The 20220-nt window shown below is 39.1% G+C and overlaps 1 protein-coding gene across 2 annotated transcripts in view; it reads right to left on the bottom strand.

Moving 5' to 3' along the window:
- Nucleotides 1-20220, bottom strand: part of CAB39 (calcium binding protein 39) — a 107855-nt gene that overhangs the window by 69386 nt on the left and 18249 nt on the right. The gene's annotated exons all lie outside the window — the stretch shown is intronic.

The following is a 20220-nucleotide window of genomic DNA, read 5'->3' as shown; positions in this document are numbered from 1 at the left end:
CATCACAGAGAGTTAAAATTCTAGCTTTTAAAAAACGGTTATACTGCTCATTATGCAAAATTCAAACATTACAGGATTACATAAGGTAGAAAGTGAAAGTCACCTGAAAAGCCTGTAAGAGACAGTCATTATTAGTAGTTTGATATATATTCTCCTTTTTATTATTTGCTTTGTATTTGTGGGGGTTTTTGGTACCGAAGTCTACTCTCTTTTCCAAAACAGATGGAGACCAGATGACACTAGAAATGGCCACTTCTATCTTACGAAGAACAAAGACACCAAATCACTGCTCTATTACGTTAATATTCTCAAGAATATTTTCAAGAGTACAAAGCAACATCCCAAGAAAGTGCTAGAGAATATACAGGATACCCATTAGGAAAACAAAAGCCCACACCATTAAAGTTAGGCCTGTTAGGTACTGCACATCTTTGGAGATCTACTGCTTTTGGGTTATGTGACACACTCCTATTCACCTATGTATTGACAAATACTGAAAAGAACTCAAAAGGTCCATAAGCCAGTCAGTAGAACATTCATTCACTCCAATACTGTGTAATTACTATATGCCACAAACTTAAGGCATCAAGAGTGCCTGCTCTCAAGACAACATTCTGGTGTGTATGGATGTGGGCGTATGTGTTTAGAGACAATAATGAAAAGCTGCTGAATGACAACACATTCCTAGACAGCTGAGCTCACAAGACTCTACACTAACATATGTGTTAGATCTGACTCACGAACTTCGTGGTCAAATACAAAAAGCACAAAGAAAAAATCCCACACACCATAAGATAGTTGCCTACAAGGATTATTAAGGTTCTTACGCAGTCATGGAGAGTGAAATGCAGTACATGCATGAACACATTCTTTTTAGACAGCTGGCTCTAAGACTTAAACCCCTGCTTCCAGTGTTAATGTTACTTAGTTAAAACAGTAACTATTTACAGATACTGTGTTAGATGCTAGACTTACCTATCTGGTAGTACAGAACAATTATTTAAAGCACAGTAGTTAATTACACGGGCTTTAAAGATAGCCTGGGTTCAAATCCTGACTTTGTTATGCCTCAACTGACCTAGACATTTCTAAGCCCCTTTTTCCTTATCTCTAAAATGGGAAAAGCAATAGCTACTTCACAATATGGTATAAGAATTAAAAAGTGCTTAACAACTGTATCTGCATATCTATTATATAAACTGGATAGCAATATAAAATGGAATAAAATGAATGACCTTACTGTTCTATTTAAGCCTACATCTAAAAGTCTTGATTTAGCTTTTGGATGAATGGGAAGCAAGCCTTTCTTAGCTGCAACTAAGTTGTGATAACTAAAAATTTTTTAAATAAAAATAAAATTGAGAACTACATACGGAGAAGTAAAAAAAAAAAAAAAAAAAGGTGGTAACTTAGGTTCCATTAAAATAAATCGAGAGTAGCTTTAAGAAGCAGTTGAAATTTGGGGTAATTTATAAAGGAAAGAGATTTATTTAGCTCACAATTCTAGAGGCTGAGAGGTACAAGATCAGGTGGCGGCGTCTGGTCAGCTTCTGGTGAGGGTTTTGTGCTATATCTTAACAAGGTGGAGAAGAAGAGGTGGACGTATGTGAAGAGACCAAACAGCAGAGGTGGCCTCACTTTATTAAAACCTGCTTTGGCATTAACTAATCCAGTCCCAAAACACCGAGAACTCAATCACGGGAGAAAGGCATTAATTCCTCTTAATGACCTAATCACCTCTTAAAGATATCTCCTCCCAACACTGCCACATTAGGGACCAAGCCTCAGCATAAGTTTTGATGGAAACAAACAACACTGAAACCACAGAAGGCACATATTTGTAGAATATCTGTAGCTTGAACTATTATTTATTTTGATCCTGAAAGTAACCGTGGGATTTTCCATTCGTTCATTCCTACAAGAAGTTCTATTATTTCTGTTCTACAGATGAGTAAACTAAGTCTTAAAATTATTGGCTAGTTTGTTCAAGTATCATGAAGCTAGCTAGTAAAGCGAAAAAGCTGGGACTTCAAAGCAGGTTTTTACCAACTCTTATGCAGTGTCTGTCAGGTTGTCCAGTATCTTTCATACTATAATCAATATATTCATATGTATCAGTAACCTTAAAAATGTTTCTAAGCCCGCAATTACACTTCTACGAGTGTATCCTCATAATCTACTACTTCTTTAAGATTTATATACAAAGATGGCCACTGAATAGTTATTTAATACAGTAGGAAAAGGAAAACCAACCAGAATTCTCAGCGAACAGAACTGAACATTCAGAAGTAATTTAAAATCAATGCTTCTGAGGATTTCTATTGACATGAAAAAATGTCTACAACTCCTCTTAAGTGAAAACACTTTGAATATAAGTTTGCATACATATAATTCCATCTTTATATATGCAGAGGGATATGCTAAGAGAAAAAATATCAAAGGTTAATAACGGGTAGTGAGAACATGACTTGATATTTATATTTTTCTTAAGGTTAAGCATTTACAATGTGCATTTTTTTTTCTAATATAAAAGTGTATTTTTAAAAAATCAGCACATGATCATTTCCTACTAAAAGAAACCAAGATTTCATGAAAGAGTAGGAAATACTCAAGATGAGCCAGGGATATGTTACTCCAGAGAGCAAATATTGTACTTATGAGGTCATGCTAAAAAAGGCACAGGAGCTAAGTTGAAAAGTGCTGCAAAGGTCTAAGATGGTAGAATTTGAGCATAAAAAAAATTATTACAATGCATTAACGTGGAAATCAAGAATTTGCATACATTAAAATATTGTATATTTAATAGTAACATGTATATATAAGAATATATGTAAAACATTAGAGCCCATTACAATTATAATAATACTAGAAATAATTTTCATTGGTTACCTTGGAGGTTGTGAAGGCAACAATGCAATACTCAAAAAAAAGAGGGAGGGATGCACATTTATCCTGCCTTTTTCTGTACAGACTATATTTCAGGATAACCAAACAGATGACAAGGGAAAGTTCTTCATAGGAGATTCATAACTAGTAAGTGTGGAAAGAAAAAAATTACCATTTTGTTTTATATATATATATATATATATTTTTTTTTTCTTTCTTTCTTTCTTTTTGGAAACAGTCTCACTCTACTGCCCAGACTGGAGCACAGTAGCATGATCTCAGCTCACTGCAAACTGTCTCTCAGGTTCAAACGATTCTTGTGCCTCAGCCTCCCTATGTAGCTGGGACTACAAGTGTGTGTCACCATGCCCAGCTAATTTTTGTATTTTTAGTAGAGACGGGGTTTCGCCATGCTGGCCAGGCTGGTCTCGAACTCCTGGCCTCAAGTGATCGACCTGCCTTGGCCTCCCAAAGTGCTGGGATTACAGGTGTGAGCCACCGCACCAAGCCCATTTTGTAATTCTTGATGAAATAATGCAACTAGGCAACAATCACCAATGGCCTTAACCATTAGGTGAAAGGCTGATGGGGAATTTCATAGAGGATACACAGGCTAAGTACATGGACAACACTAATCTATTAGGACAACCACACACCAGTGTGACTCATGATACGACACAATAGGAAGTACAAAGCATCATCTATCAAAATCTGATTCTCCCCTCCCACCCCAGCCCAACTACAATTCTGAATCAAATCAAGCTTCTAGATGTAGTGGTCAGTCTACAGGCAACAAGAGGAAGGAACAAGTTTAACATCACCACAGGGAAGCAGTAAATTAAACCCAGAAAATGGGACACTTCACAAGACAGATGTTAGGTTTCTCCAAAAAAGCAAACAACGTGAGAAAAAGGAAAAAAAAAAAAAAAAGAGAGCAGAGACTTAAATAATAAGAGCCTCATATAGTCAAATACAATGCATGGGCCCTCCCTGGATCCTGATCCAAATAAACCAACTGAAAAAAAGATACGTTGGCAATCAAGGAAATTATACACTGGGTATGACAATTAAGGAATTACTGTTAATTTTGTTAGGTATTATGATGAAACATAGTAATGTATGTAAAAAATATCCTTATCAGTTAGACATACATGTGGAAGTATGAGTGATTTGCGATTTCCTTTAAAATACTTTAGTTCCACCTCTCTGAGAGAACAAAGCAGGGGAGAGATGAAACAGCAAGCAAAGTATTAACTGTTGAAGCTGGAAATTCATTATACTGCAGCCTATATGTATATACTTACATATTTCATAATTTAAAAAATAGTAGTAAGGCAAAAGTTTCTATTTGAAGAACTGGTATGTCTCAAATCACTGGAAGGTAAACTGTATTATCCATTGTATTATGCGTAAATTTTCCCCCTTATTTGCCAAGAAGTTCAAAGTTAGATTTATGCCTAACTACAAAATGACCACTGTAATCCATGTTTCAGACATAAACACTACCTTTTCCTTCTACAGGGTCTCAAAGCTTTCTTACTTAACTGTTCCAATCTACATGTGTTTTCATTTTGTCCACTGCAATTCAATTAAACTCACCTTGTTGATGGCAGGTAAGAGGAAGAATATCTACAGAGGACACAGTTCCATGGGCAATGCCATCAACAAGTGGTTCATAGTGCTCCTCTCCCCTTCTCTCCCTGAAGTAATTTTTGGAAACTACAGCAATGCCAATGTGGGTAATCCCTCCTCAGAAATGCCCTCACTCCTCTACTTGTCAAAATGTTGCCCATATCTAGACCACTTTTTCTTTTTCTTTTTGAGACAGAGTCTCACTCTGTTGCCCACGCTAGAGTGCAGTGACGTGATCTCGGCTCACTGCAACTTCTATCTCCCAGATTTAAGCGATTCTCCTGCATCTGCCTCGGCCTCCCCAAAGTGCTGGGATTACAGGCATGAGCTACCACGCCAGGCCTCTAGACCACTTTCAAACACCAGCTTCTCCATAAAGATCTCCACAGTAAAAGTGTAAGACCCTCCTTATACCTGTAAGATTTTTAAAACCTTGATTATGTGTTATTATGTATGTATCACTCCCAATTAATCTGGAAGCCTCTTGATAGCAAAGTTGTATATTAACAGTCATTTTATATTCTTATAACATTTGGCATGCTGCTTTGCATAAGACCCCAGATACATTTGCAGAGTGGGACTGAATAACATTTCTCAAAACAAAAATCACACCAACCAAAAAAAAAAAAAACCCACAGAAATGATACATAAATAACCAAGAGTTAACTAGAAAAATTTCACCTGAAACCCATGCAGAAAGGAGTTAGAGGCCAGAACCAAGATGCTCTTGGAGGGTAAGTGAGCAGGAAATCTAGCAAAGTGCCTATAATTTCTCTATTGCTACCCCAAAGCTGAACTCACAACGTTTGCTGAGCAACTCTAATTTGTCTGCCTGAATATTGTTTATGCCATGAATATAAACCTGGTAATATTGTGACTAAAGTGTGATGGCTTCATGTAATACCCAAGATGGAATATTTAAAGGCTTGATCTGGGTTCCTAACAGTGCAACCAGGCTTATAGAGCCATCCTGCTATGGAGCGTCACAGCTTTTTTGGATTGACTGCTTTTATCAGTGTTAAACTGGAATGAGTAACTGTCTAAGGCATGTTATATATTGTGATGTGTACTCCCTAACCCAATGTCTGCGAACACTTTCCATCCATGAAACCACCCTGCACCCTTTCTCTAGCTCCCATGGTAACTAATTGCTGTATACCTTTAAAGCCACATAAAAGGCTGGCCGTGACATTACACACTGAATGTAGGTGTCAGGATTCAAGGCAAGTCTTCTGATTCCAGATTCTACTTTTTGTACTTACTTGTTCCGTCATCTTACACATAAATCGAGTATTACAAAAAAAAAAGTAAAACATAAAAATATAATTTTAAACAGTAATCACAAATAAATGTTTGCTGAATGATTTTGTTAAATCCCGACCAAATAGGCATAGGGCAATTTCTAAGATTATGAGTCAATAAATATGAAAAGGGTACCCCTGAATGCCCCTATCCTTAAGAAAAAAAGTTTTGTTTTTTTTTTTAAGATTTTGGTCTGGCACGGTGGCTCATGCCTGTAATCCCAGCACTTTGGGGGAGGCCGAAGTAGGTGGATCACAAGGTCAGGAGATCGAGAATATCTTGGCCAACATAGTGAAACCCTGTCTCTACTAAAAATACAAAAATTAGCTAGGTGTGCTGGCATGCACCTGTAGTACCAGCTACCCTGGAGGCTGAGGCAGGAGAATCGCTTGAACCCGGCAGGTTGCAGTGAGCCCAGATGGCACCACTGCACTCCAGCCTGGGCAACAAGAGTGAAACTCTGTCCCACCACCACCACTCCCCGCCAAAAGAAAACAGAAAAAGAAAAAAGAAAAAAATTTTAAAAAGCTTGGCCCATACCCCAGCTTCATCTGCTTTTAAGAGGATTATTGCTCATCATTGATAAAGTTCCTTTTCTATTAAAGTTCCTATTCTATAAAATAATCATTGATAAAGTTCCTTTTCTATTAAATCTCAGATATATGCTGCATAGAGAGTACCTTCCAGTCCCAACCAAGTCTCCGGAGTGCAAGCATAGCTCTGAGGACCATGAGCTTCTCTACATACTCATCGTCCTTTGGGAAAATAGCATCTTAACTAAAACAAGGTTCCTTTAGGCACATGTCTACATTTTTCTCAGAACACTTAAAAAGATTTTTCAAAGAGTTCAAATTTTTTAAACCTTTCTAGAATAGAGAAGCAAGGGTAAAGGTAGACCATTGTTAGCAGAACATTCTCTATGATCCTAAAGCTAGATATACCTATTATATATGTCAAGTAGACCATTAATTCCATTTTGGTAATCTAAAGTATTAAATAATTCTTGTGCTAACCTATCTTTAATGAATGAATGAATTATAGAAATGAGTACTTAATGAAATGGGCTTAGTGAATGTATTGTTTAAAAATACTTACATTCCTCTTAAAAAAGGCTTTCTGTTAATCCTTAAAAATTTCCTTTATAGTAAACGAGAAATGTCAAATTATGAATGTTTATGAAATATGCTGTAACGGTAAGGTTCATTCTTCACTGGAGCAACAAAATATATTTGCTTAGAGAAAACAGAGGGCTTTGTTTTAGTAGCTCATTTTTTAGAGAAAAATCATTTTACAAAGTAGCAACACCTCTTGCAGAAAGCTATGTGTTAATTTTACAAACAGGAACTTCACGTTAAACCTCAAATACTTACTAAGAGACTCATACTACTATTATCAAATTTTACTGTGGTGATTTCAGTGTACCATGCAGTTGTTACAGATTTCAAAAACCAAAGTTATGATAAATACAACAGACTGTTACAAGCTCCCTTAAATTCTTTCTGGAACAAGGCAGGACATGTATAAACATACACTGTAACATCTAAACACAGTTATAGAATACACTTCAAAATATGGTTGGAGGCCAGGTGTGGTGGCTCACGCCTGTAATCCTAGTACTGTGGAAGGCTGAGGCGAGCGGATCACGAGGTCAAAGATCAAGACCAACCTGGCCAACATGGTGAAACCCCATCTCTACTAAAGATACAAAAATTAGCGAGGCATGGTGGTGCGTGCTTGTAGTCCCAGTTACTCAGGAGGCTGCAGGAGGTTTGCTTGAACCTGGGAGGTGGAGGCTGCAGTGAGCCGAGATCATGCCACTGCACTCCAGCCTGGGCGACACAGTAAGACTCTGTCACCAAAAAGCAAAAAGTATATATAATACGGCTGGAAGTTTAACCAAACTGACTACAACTAAGTAGCTCTTCGAAGTTAAGAATGTATCATGGGGCTGGGCACTGCGGCTCATGCCTGTAATCCCAGCACTTCGGGAGGCTAAGGCAGGTGGATCACTTGAGGTCAGGAGTTCCAGATCAGCCTGGTCAAAATGGTGAACCCCGTTTCTACTAAAAATTAAAAAATTAGCCGGGCATGGTGGCAGATGCCTGTAATCCCAGCTACTAGGGAGACTGAGGCAGGAGAATCACTTGAACCCAGGAGGCGAAGTTTGCAGTGAGCTGAGATCGTGCCACTGCACTCCAGCCTAGGTGATAGAGTGAGACTCCGCCTCAAAAAAAAAAAAGTATCATGTAGCAGAGCTCTGTGACTTTATTCTTCTAAGTTCTAATAACCATATATATACACACACATACACATACCTGATTTTTGCAGACAAAAGGTTTCTTTTTTATATTAATATTTATTTTTTGCCCTAACTTAATACTGGCCCCAATTAGCAGTTTTCAAATGTCTTTTATTGTTTACAAGAAAGGCAGTTTGCTCAGTACTGAAACAAGCTGCCATCAAAGTGAGTACTCTTCTAAATGAGTTTCTTCTAGTTGTGACTAAATGATTATCAAGTTCTAAAGTAGCTTAATAACATCACAAAGAAAAACAAGTTTAAAAATTAAGGTCTACAGCCCTATGTTTAAATTTTCTATATTAATGTAGCTTGGCAAAACTTCCAATATTTTTATCAATAACTCCACACAAAACTATCTTTAATAATGTCCTTTAGATTAATTATAAAAGTAAATACATATTTTCTTCACACTTGAAACTGTCAGATGAACACAACTCTTTCTAGAGTCAGTAGGGGGTCATCACAGCATTTTTCCAAACGACAGGTTGCTTTGTAACTATTTCAGCAAAAACATTCGTCTTTGGGGGGTCTTATTTTTAATGAGTTACTCTATCTGTTCCTTCCTTTCTGTGCAGATGTAGCCAGCCTTACTGTGTCTTAGTGCCAGCCTAGTTGTCTGCGGAAGTCCTATAGAGTGAGAGAAGGGAAAGAAACCGCAACTCCTTGTCTTCCTCTCTACTAACCAGACCCAGGACAGTCACTGAGCTCAAATGCCAGTTTCCTCATCGTTATAAAGCTTGAGGTAATTAGACCTGTCCTGTCCACCTTAGAAAGCTATTCATAAGGACTAGCTAAACAAAGGGCTAACCCGGCCACAAAGAGACCACACAATATTCTGTGCAGTTATGTACACCAGATATGAGAGTAAAATGCAGCCAAGGAAGATTCTGAGTGACTCAGATAAGGCAGCAGCAGTCTGAGAGTCAAAACACAAAGATTCTTAACTCATACCAAAAACTTAGGCCAGTTTACACAGTCATCAAAAGTCCATGATGGCAGCCATTTCTTTGCCAGCTAATCAACACTAGGACCTATTAACCTTTTCAATCTGCCAGACTAAAAATGCTGTCTTCTTGACTTCCTCTTCTTTCCACCCCTCTGATCAATTCTTTAATTTGAATTGCCAATCATTAATGACAATGAACATACTTCCATTTCTATTTTCTTACTGAAATTGCACATCTCTATTGCCCAATTTGGAATCCTTTTCTTATTGACTTGTAGGATATTGAATAATTATGAACATTATCCCTTTGGCTGTTTACATTTTTTTTTTTTTTTTGCAAATATGTTCTCCTAGTTTGCCATTTGCATTTCAACTTTGTCACTTAATATAAGAAGTTTTATTTTCTTATAAGATTTACCTGTAAATCTTTTTATTTAGAAATTTTGGATTTCCTACTAGGTTTGGAACTGCATCCTGAATATGAATCCAAAATTTCATATTTATAGATATCAAACATTTATGGTCAAGCAATGGTATCTTTCTGAAATAAGCCATTCTAGTAGAGTCTCATTTAATGAATCTCACTATACTATCCAGTTTGAGAAAGGATGGCTGCTTTCATTATGGCACTGCTTAGTTATAGACAAAAAAGTAAATCAAGAAATCACTGTAAGAATTTGTGACTTTCCTCCACTTAGCCAGCAACTAATTAAGTTAATCTGGGGGAGGCAAAACATATTCTTTATATGGTAAGTATATCTAAATACACGTTGAATAAGTATAACATTACATAAACTTATTTAAATTTGATATATTGTTCAAAATTATAGCCTTATGATTTGAGGATATTTTAAGAACTGAATGTATACACATACCTTTTAGAATTAGATTCCAACTCATGATGTGATCAAATTCCCATTCCTAGAGTTGGGCATGGACGCCTGTAATCCCAGCTACTCGGGAGACTGAGGCAGGAGGACTGCTTGAGGCTAGGAATTAGAGACCAGCCTGGGCAAAAAGTGAGACTCCATCTTTTAAGGAAAAAGATAAATTCCCATTCCTAGACCTTATCCCCGTCCAAGTCAAGCCAGAGGCAAATACAGAAGTAAACTGACAAAATATCAAATCTGAGCAACCATTTCCATGGGTATCAGGTAGGAATATTCTGAAGCAGACCTGTATCCTTGTGTCTTAAGCATGGTGGCATCCAGAATTGGGATAAAATGAAAGAGATGTCATGAAGAAAGAGCTGAAAGCATTTTCAACAGTCTAATAAGACATGTTAATATGTAAATAACCATCTCAAAACTATCCTGTGAGCTGTCTGGGAACGAGAACCACATATTCACATTGAATCTGCACCACCATTAGCATAGTCAGCAAACCAAATTCCCGTAAAATTTGTCCAGCTGTGGTTTTGTTACAGAGGGAGATAAACCTTGGGGGAATTAACTCAATCAGGGGACCATCTGAATTATTCTCCAGACATTCCTATTTGTCACTGCTCCTCTCAGAGTGTGGTGCTCCAAACTGGATCCCATACTCCCCATATGTTAGCTAACCAGGCAAGACTACCTTTCCATATATTTCATAAATGTGATCTTAAATTACGTTAAGTTTTAACAGTCACACCACACAGCTAAAACGCTTTCTACTGAGCAATTTAATTGACCCAAGTCTTTTGTACATGTTGCACAGGAAGCCCCACCTTCATCCATTGTATACTACTGCAGAGGTCCCCAACCCCTGGACTGCGGACTGGTACGGGTCCAGTGGACTGCTAGTAACAGCAGAAGGTGAGCAGTGGGCAAGACAGCATTACTGCCTGAGCTCTGCCTACTGTCAGATCAGCAGCAGCATTGGATCTCACAGGAGTGTGAACCCTATTGTGAACTGCGCATTTGAGGGATCTAGGTTGTCCGCACCTTATGAGAACCTAATGCCTGATGATCTGAGGTGGCACAGTTTTTTTTTTTTTTGAGACGGAGTCTTGCTCTGTCGCCCAGGCTGGAGTGCAGTGGCGCAATCTCGGCTCACTGCAAGCTCCGCCTCCCGGGTTCACGCCATTCTCCTGCCTCAGCCTCCCGAGTAGCTGGGACTACAGGCGCCCGCCACTGCGCCCGGCTCATTTTTTCTATTTTAGTAGAGACGGGGTTTCACCATGGTCTCGATTTCCTGACCTTGTGATCCGCTCGCCTCGGCCTCCCAAAGTGCTGGGATTACAGGCGTGAGCCACCGCGCCCGGCCTGGTGGCACAGTTTTATCCTGAAACCATCCCCCACCCTGCACACCCCACCAGCCCTAGTCCATGGAAAAACTGTCTTCCACGAAACTGTCCCTCGTGCCAAAAAGGTTGGGGTCCGCTGTATTACTGCATTTTGGGACATGCCAGCAGGATTGAACAATTATTCCTATTTAATTCCTTCTGATTTAGACTCAGTATGTAGTATGGCATTTAAATTTTTTTTCCTGGATCTTAATGCTGTTATCCAGTATACACTAGCTTCCCCTACCAGATTCCTGTCAACTACAAATCTGATTAGCAAGTCGCACAAGTTTTCCTTTACTTCCTATTAAAAGTATGAATAGGTCAGGGAAGACAGTACTGGAGTTTTCCAATAAAGCCTCTCATCAATCTGTATGTTGTGTAGTCATTAAATAACCACGAGGCCACCAGGCCACCTAACTGCATTATAGTATCACTGGTGGCATATAGACTTCTTTGACCTCATGACCCATGATGTACATACATTCATACAAAGAAAACAAGAGCCACCAAATAGCACTTACACTTACTATGTAAAATTATACTGACATTCTTTATTCTATTTTGTTCTATCCTAGCTCCCCACTCCTTCCCTTCCTTGTAAATGCTAGTCATAACCCACTAAGGTGATTTATAACTCACTGATGAGATTGAACCTGCAGTTAGTAGATTTAAAATCAATTTGAATAGCTCTTTTGTACTAATGATAGCAATCATATTCACAATGCTCAACTTCTCAAATTATGGCAAAGCACAAAGACTTTATCATGATTTAAGACATCAAATTAGAGGCTGGATGTGGGGGCTCATACCTGTAATCCCAGCATTTTGGGAGGTCAAGTTGGGCAGATCACCTGAGGTCGGGAGTTCAAGACCAGCCTGACCAACATGCAGAAACCCCGCCTCTACTAAAAATACAAAGTGAGCCGGGTGTAGTGGCGCATGCCTGTAATCCCAGCTACTCGGGAGGCTGAGGCAGGAGAATTGCTTGAACCTGGGAGGTAGAGGTTGTGGTGAGCAGAGATCGCGCTGTTCCATTCCAGCCTGGGCAACAGAGCTAAACTCCATCTCAAAAAAAAAAGGACTTCAAATTATAGTTTCATATTACAAAGCATTATTTAGAAACATCTGTAATACATGACTGATTTCTATGAATATGTTAGTCTTTTATCAATATAAATCTGCCATCTTTAGTTTTACTTACAATGATTTAGTCACAGATACCCTAAGAAATTAAGAGTTACATTATCATATTTTTAGAACTAGTTTCAGAAAATGGGAACTTTAGCTATTTCTAGACAAATAAGTACTATATTTTAAAATACAAAAGGTTAATCAATGTCTACATTTTTAAAATATCTATTTTCCTTCTGGTTAAATTTACTCTCACTTGGCTGTATAAACACAGTCCATATGATCACAGGCAAACATCACAGCCTCACCCATGTTTCGGTAAATAAGAAAAGTAAATAGCGAATCCTGCTCTTTTATAAAGATAACTCCTTTAAAAGAATACCTAAACAAATGAGAAAACTTGAAAATTCAAGTATGGGGAAAAGGCCTTCCATAAAATTACTTTTGTGTCAAAGAATTAAGGAAGATTAGAAATGCTATGGTTCTAAAAAGTCATACCTGAGAGTGGTGAAATGGTTTTTAGTTTTTCCTTTTAGTCATTCCAATGAATAACTATTTTGAAAAAAAGTTTTATTTGCAAAATTTATAACCTTAAACTTATTTCTACAGCATCAGATATAAACCTGGAAAATCACTCTCCTTCAAGGTCTAAGCATTGCTATTTCTGTTCTGGCCAAATGCCCACAAAAACACAAACATGCCACAAAACCAGCCTGAGCTGAACCACCATAGTAGGAGATTGGAAGGTTTCTTTTTAAACTGCTCAAAGGCTGCCGTATGGTGGTATTTAGTGTAAACAGACTTTTTCCAGCAGCAGTATTTAGAATCACAGAATGCACAAGTACACAGCCCTGTAGAGGATCACATAGAACATTCTACCCAAGGATAATTTCTGTTGAGAATTTTCCTAACCAATCAACATATTCTTTCCACTCCACTCCTCCACATCAACACACTAACTGGCATATGAAGTCTTGATCCCGATGAGATGATGAGGCTAAACAATACTGAACTTCAGAGCAAGTAACCAAACCTCATTTGCCAACTGACTGGCATGATCAAATATAAAAGTTCTTGCTTGTGTTTTTGGAGGAAAAAAGTTCCCAATCATACAGTCTAAACTCAGCTCATAAACCAAAAGATGAGAACTAAATGGCAGGAATGATAAGTGGTACATACTCGTTAGGTGTTCCAGGACTTAGAATACAGCTGGGGAGAAAGGCACAAATACAGAAGACTGAAATTCATGGAAGATTAATATGCAGAGACAGGGCACTCTGTGCTGAAGGTCCCAGACTTCAGCAGAGACGTTTCTTGAACTGCATTGCGTAGAATGAAAAATTTGGATAAGGGTCAGAAAATGTTTGACTGGAAGACTTTATGCAACAGTCTGAAGTATGATAAGGCAAGAAAAATGACTTTGTAATTTCGTCAAGCTCTGATGGGTAATGAAGTGAAAAGGCAGGCAGAAGGTGAAAAACCCAAGTGCTGTTTACAGAATAACCACATACCTTTTTTATTGCTCAAAGAACATTCCACACTTTATGGAGTGGTGCTTTCCAGGTAAGTGTTGACATCATAATATAGTCAAACTGGAAAACTTGCTTTTTAATCTCAAAGCAGTATCTAAAATGCACAACAAAAGTATCTTATATCCAAAGGAACATAAACATTTAAGTTTTAGTGAGAGGCCTAAAACCACTCAGAAGAGCTACAATGGATACATTTACTTACATTAAAAACTTATTTTCCTCTACAAAAATGGGATTTCATTTTTCCTTTACTATTTCAGAAGAATATTACTAACATAAGTCAACGTGAGGACTAAACAAAATATTTGTGACAGCGCTCTGTAACCTCTAACAGACAGAGATGATCATTTCCGTGCAGGCCTCAAAAATCTATCCTCTGGATTTTTCTCTCCCCCTAAATGCTGGGGTCATTGTTAACCATATTGCCAATCTCTCAGACTCATAGTGGCTTGAAAAGGAAGTTATATTGTTTAAAATTAGATGTTCTGCAGGTGTCCTAAGAGGGTAGTGGGGAGATAGGGTGAACTTGTTCCATAACAGTGGGAGAACAGCGATCCAGGCACTGAAGTCTTGTCAAACTAAAATGACAGTAGCCATGATTCTGACAGTGGCTTTTAAGCCTTATTCTAAGATCTGGAGCAGGTGAGGGTCTATCTCTTCAGCCCAAACACCTCACTCTTATCAGTTTTATATATTGGGTTTCAGTGTCATCAATTTAAAAAATTTTTTCTAAAAATTACTTTAAAACAGTGTCTATTAAAAATGTCTGCATGTTGGGTGCATAACCAGTTTCTAAGGAAAACACTAACCTGGCCTCCAAGTCAACTTACGTAACTAGATTTGAAATCAAGTCCTGGTTAAGTTTTGAAAGGCAGATACTAGTGTTGGTTGTTATTAGAGCCAACTGTTAAAGCCAGAGCAGCTACCAGACACTAACCCTGGACCTCTCTGGTACTCAATTTTAATTAAAAGGTAGGCAGCATGAATAATTATAGAGGGCCACTTCCACAGCTCCAGAGCATCAGAAAAATGATTTAATTAAACTGCACTCTGGCCTAATACTGTCTTTTATGTCTTCTACTAATATACCTTAAACTTGAACTCAGGTACTTCATTTTTACAGACACTGTTGAGAGTTGAGCAATGTCAAATTATTGAGATTTTTTTGACTCCCCTCCTTCCCTCCTCCTGACTGAGATTTGAGAAGTATATTAAGGACCCAGAGCTCGCATTAATAAAGGATCCACAGGGTCTCAATTATAGAAAATTACGCTTCTCCTAAGTGGTTGGCTTTCTTTTTACCTCATAAACTGTCTTGGATTTGCTCGCTCTTTCTTTGTTCTGGCTACTCAAACTCAAAGCCAAATGTGTAGGCTTCATCCAGCTAGTGTAAAAGACAGGCATTTGATACTAACCTTGCCCTGAGAGTAATTTCGTCTCTCTTTACTTTTCCATTGCTTTTTATCTAATTGCTTGGTGTGAAGTGGAAGATGAGACAGAAGGGGAGAAAAAAAAAAAAAAAAGAAAAAACGAGAGAAGGAAACATGTCCCTAATTTTCTCCATTTCCCTAAAATGGCGGGCAAAGAACATGAAAAAGTCTAATTTTAGCATGAGGGTGTAGCTTTTAACCTTACCACCACAATAAATTTGTTAAATACTGTTAAGATCTAGCATGTCAATATTCTCACTGTGGTAGAAATAGGTAACAACGTGACAGGGACATCCTATCTGGGAAGAGATTACTACATTAAGTCAAACAGAGAAAATGTGTTAAAGCCATCAACATGTACAATGTGCAGCAAAAAAGGAAACTTACATTTTTCTTGAGAGTCAAATACGTTCTATCCATGAGTAACAGCAAACCAGCCCACTCAAACGTGAGAGATGGTCGGCATAACTCTTCCATCTCTAGAAGAGCCCCTATGCAGTCTGTAGTAACTGCTTAGTTCCTGTTGTTCTCCTTTCTGGTAAGTAAAGATGAATAAAAATACTTCCAAGTTTCTTCAACATACTTTTCAAGCCCCTATTACATGCAAGCCATTATAGATATTAAAGTCTAAATGGTCTTTATAGAAAAATATTTTTTTTGTTGTTGGGCATGGTAGCTCATGCCTATAATCTCAGCACTTTGGGAGGCTGAGGCAGGTGGACTGGTTGAGCACAGGAGTTCAAGACCAGCCTGGGCACCACAGTGAGACCTGGTCTCTACAAAAAAGTTTAAAAATTAGCTGAGTGTGGTGGTGCGCACCTAGGGTTCCAATTACTTGGGGGCCTGGGGTAGGGGGACTGCTTCAGCTGGCAAGGTCAAGGCTGCAGTGAGCCGTGACTGCACCACTGCACTCCAGCCTGGGTGACAGAAGGAGACTCTGTTCTCCCCACAACCTCCCCCCAAAAAATTAATTTTTAACCAGGTATACAAACCATTCATAAATTAAAATAATGGCTGAGCTGGGAGCGGTGGCTCATGCCTATAATCCCAGCACTTGGGCAGGCCGAGGCGGGCGGATCACTTGAGGCCAGGAGTTGAAGACCAGCCTGGCTAACATGGTGAAACCCCATCTCTACTAAACATACAAAAATTAGCCAGGTGTGGTGGCGCATGCCTGTAATCCCAGCTGCTCAGGAAGCTGAGGCAAGGGAACTGCTTGAACCCAGGAGGCAGAGGTTGCAGTGAGGCGAGATTGCACTACTGCACTCCAGCCTGGGTGACACAGCAACAACTCTCTCTCAAAAATAAAAAAATAAATAAAATAATGGCTGAGCTCTACCTGTAAACTGCGATTCCACATTCTACTCCAAACTCTCTAAGGAAATTAAGGAAAACAACAAGGATTCGAAGGGTATCAGGGGAGGTGACCAGCAAAGAGCACAATGTAAATGGAAAACAGGCCGATGAGATAAACCAAATGCTACCCAATCAACAAGTATTGGTCACTTGATGCTTTCCTATGACTCAACAGAAAACACAACCCCACCACCGTTGCCAAATATTGGTGGTTTAGACCAGAAGACTAATAATGCAGAAGAGTGTTCCACCTGGGTGGGGCACATATTCCATTTCCTCCCTCCGCAGTTGAGTGAATATAAGTGCAGTGGCTCCTCAGTCAGGGTGGAATGCCTCTGGGATCCTGTGGGCCAGCCCTTTTAGACTCCCTCAGGCCTTCATGACACCTGCGGCCAAAAGCCCTAAAACAGGGCCTACCTTTAAGACTAACGAGAGATAAAGGGCAAAATAACAGGAATGAAGATGTGGTCTGGGTCAAATAACCAAGAAGTCTACGGAATTTGATTCTGGACGCCTAAACAAATGGGAGGGGAAGACGACAGACTCCACCAATCCTCGGAAAGGTCACAGGGTCATTCTATATCACCCCCAGCACCATTTATTTCTGGCAACTCGCCCACTCACACATACCACTCACATAGCTCCAGTGGGTGGTACTAAGGCCTTACATGACCACACCCCTGCTGGCCTCAACCTAACTGAGAGGTTAGGGAGGGGCAAGCTAGACACCGAACAGGAAGTCAGTCTATCCAAGGGCTGAAGTTCCATGATACATACTTAAGAAATGCAGGTGGCCAGATTTTCTATCAGGTGGAAAAATCTAGTCTGCACAGAGATCATGGGGCGAATAAGCAAGGAAATGCAGTAGGAAATGGACAGTCTTAAAGGTGCCTGTATTCTTGGTTCCAGCTTTTGAGACCCAGATGCCCTCCTTCCTTTTCCCCAAAATAAAATTTTACTAAATCCCTGTTTTGTTGGAAGAAACATGAGAGTTCCAATTAATACAAAGGGCTACCTCTGAGGGCAGGGGTCAGATCTTTCTTCTCTTCACCTTTTAGAGGGCCAAACTGGCTTAGTGCAGGCTGAGAGTGGCACTGTCTTTTATTCTTCCATATATTCTGCATATCTACTTTTGGGGATGGAGATCTGAAATGTGTCATTAACAGGGGAAGAAACAAAGAAAAAATTAAAGTGTAAAAACAGTATGTCTTATTTTCACAAATTGAGAATAAAGTTCAAGATTATACAAGCAAATGCAAATTAAATGTAATTTTTTACCCTGGCCATCCTAAACTCAACTCCCAAAACGATCTTGTGAAACTCCTGGTATTTCCCTTGGAAACATTTGCTCTAAAACTTGGAAGGGATATGGAAAATAAAGAATTAAACATTATATAAATATGTAAGTATAGGAATACTGCCACACTGTCTCCTTAAACAGTCCTTTTTTAGAGTTATAAGGCATCCAGTAACGACCATTTAAAATCTGCAACTCCCTAATTTCTCTTTCAGTAGCTCCTGAGAAGCTACTTATGGGAGAGTGAAGGAAGAGAGAATTTGGGCAAAAACAGTGTTTACATTCAGAGTCTCCTTTCAAGCAAAGTCAAATACTTTAGAGCCAGAAGTGCTAACGGCATACAGCTCTCATTGAGAAGGAAGAAAAGTCAAGGCAATCTACTGAAACCCCTTTTAGTTTCAAAGAAGGAATACTACAGCTCCAGAAGCAACACCTGAGAATCAAACTACCTTGGGGGTACGTCAGGGGGACACCCTAGAACCTAATACAATAGTCTTGCATCCTTAACAGCAAAAAAATGAGAGGAGGCGGTCCAGAAACAGCTAGTCTTGCAACTGCTGAATGGTAAGACGACAATTTATCATCCAAACCAGGGCAAATTGGAGAATGAAGCGGGGCACAATGAATAAATACATCAGGACAATAGGCATAAACGTGTGCTGTCTGGGAAGTCAGGACATTTGTTCACCCCTACTAATCTGCGACTATTTTGATTCCCTATGACTAGCCAACTTTCCTGCACATGTCCATTTCTCAATCTAGCAAAGACAGAGAACCCTCCACTTACAGTAGGGTGCAGCAGAGTAACCTGCACATAAATATTTGTTAGTCCTGGTTGAAAAAAATTCCATTATTTAAAATTCTCTTTAATTGTCAGTGATGACGTAAAGAAGTCTCTCTTGGCAGTTTTTAATACCTCAAATCAGTAAGTATCTATAATTCTCGAGATTTATTGGGAACTCTGCCTATGTCACGAAATAAATAACTTTTCAACTTCCCACTAACCACACTGACCCAGGCCAGGTGGGCAACTAGTTGCCATTTCTCCTACAGGCACGTACTTCATCATCATCATCATGCATCCCATCCTGCTCTCACTGCTGAATAATCAGAACAGGTTGATCTAACTGGTCTCATTCCCCCAGCAGCCAGCATCTCAACATGAGTTTTTTTTTTTTTTCCCTCCCCACTGAACCTTTGAGCGATTTTACCCTGATTTATGCACCCCTATATTTGAAAATTAACAATAAATGCATTTACATGTATACATGCCCCTAGACAGCAAGGGCCATCTTCATGTACTCCTCACAAGGTGAGATACAACTGAAAATCAACAGAGATTATGTTTGTATGCACATATTAGTTTTAAAAAAATCTGAGGTAGAAGATGTTTCCTAAAACCCAAGTAAGTGGTCTTAAAACTGACTGATAAACCTGAAACTGAGTTCTCCTGTTAAGAGATAATTTCGGCCAGGCACGGTGGCTCACGCCTGTAATTCCAGCACTTTGGGAGGTCGAAGTGGGTGGATCATGAGGTCAGGAGATCGAGACCATCGTGGCTAATACAGTGAAACCCTGTCTCTACTAAAAAATACAACAAATTAGCCAGGTGTGGTCCCAGCTACCTGGGACCTGAGGCTGAGGCAGAAGAATGGTATGAACCTGGGAGGCGGAGTTTGCAGTGAGCCGAGATAGCCCCACTGCACTCCAGCCTGGGCGACAGCAAGACTCTGTCTCAAAAAAAAAAAAAAAAAAAAAAAGAGGTAATTTCACCAAGCTCTCAGCTCTGTCTCCTTTCCACTCACTAAGACAGTCTTAGACCTAATTCCACTTTCTGTAGATTTAGGATACTCCATTAAATGGGGTGTACCAATAAAATCAGTGCAAGATGAACTGGAAGGCTCTAACTTGTTGGAACATTTTTAACAACACAAAGTTCGAAAAAGCTAACTATTTTCTTCTCCACTCAATAGCTAAAATAGCTAGATATTTTAAATATTGGCTTTATTGAGATAAAATTCATACACCATACAATTTACCTATTTAAAGCATACAATTCAGCTGGGCATGGTGGCTCACATCATAATCCCAGCACTCTGGGAGGCCTAGGCAGGAAAATTGCCTGAGACCCGTTCAAGAC

Source organism: Theropithecus gelada, chromosome 12, assembly GCF_003255815.1.
Source record: "Theropithecus gelada isolate Dixy chromosome 12, Tgel_1.0, whole genome shotgun sequence".
NCBI classification, from domain to species: domain Eukaryota; kingdom Metazoa; phylum Chordata; class Mammalia; order Primates; family Cercopithecidae; genus Theropithecus; species Theropithecus gelada.
Note: the sequence above shows the minus strand (reverse complement) of the source record. Positions and strands in the feature narration are given on the sequence as shown.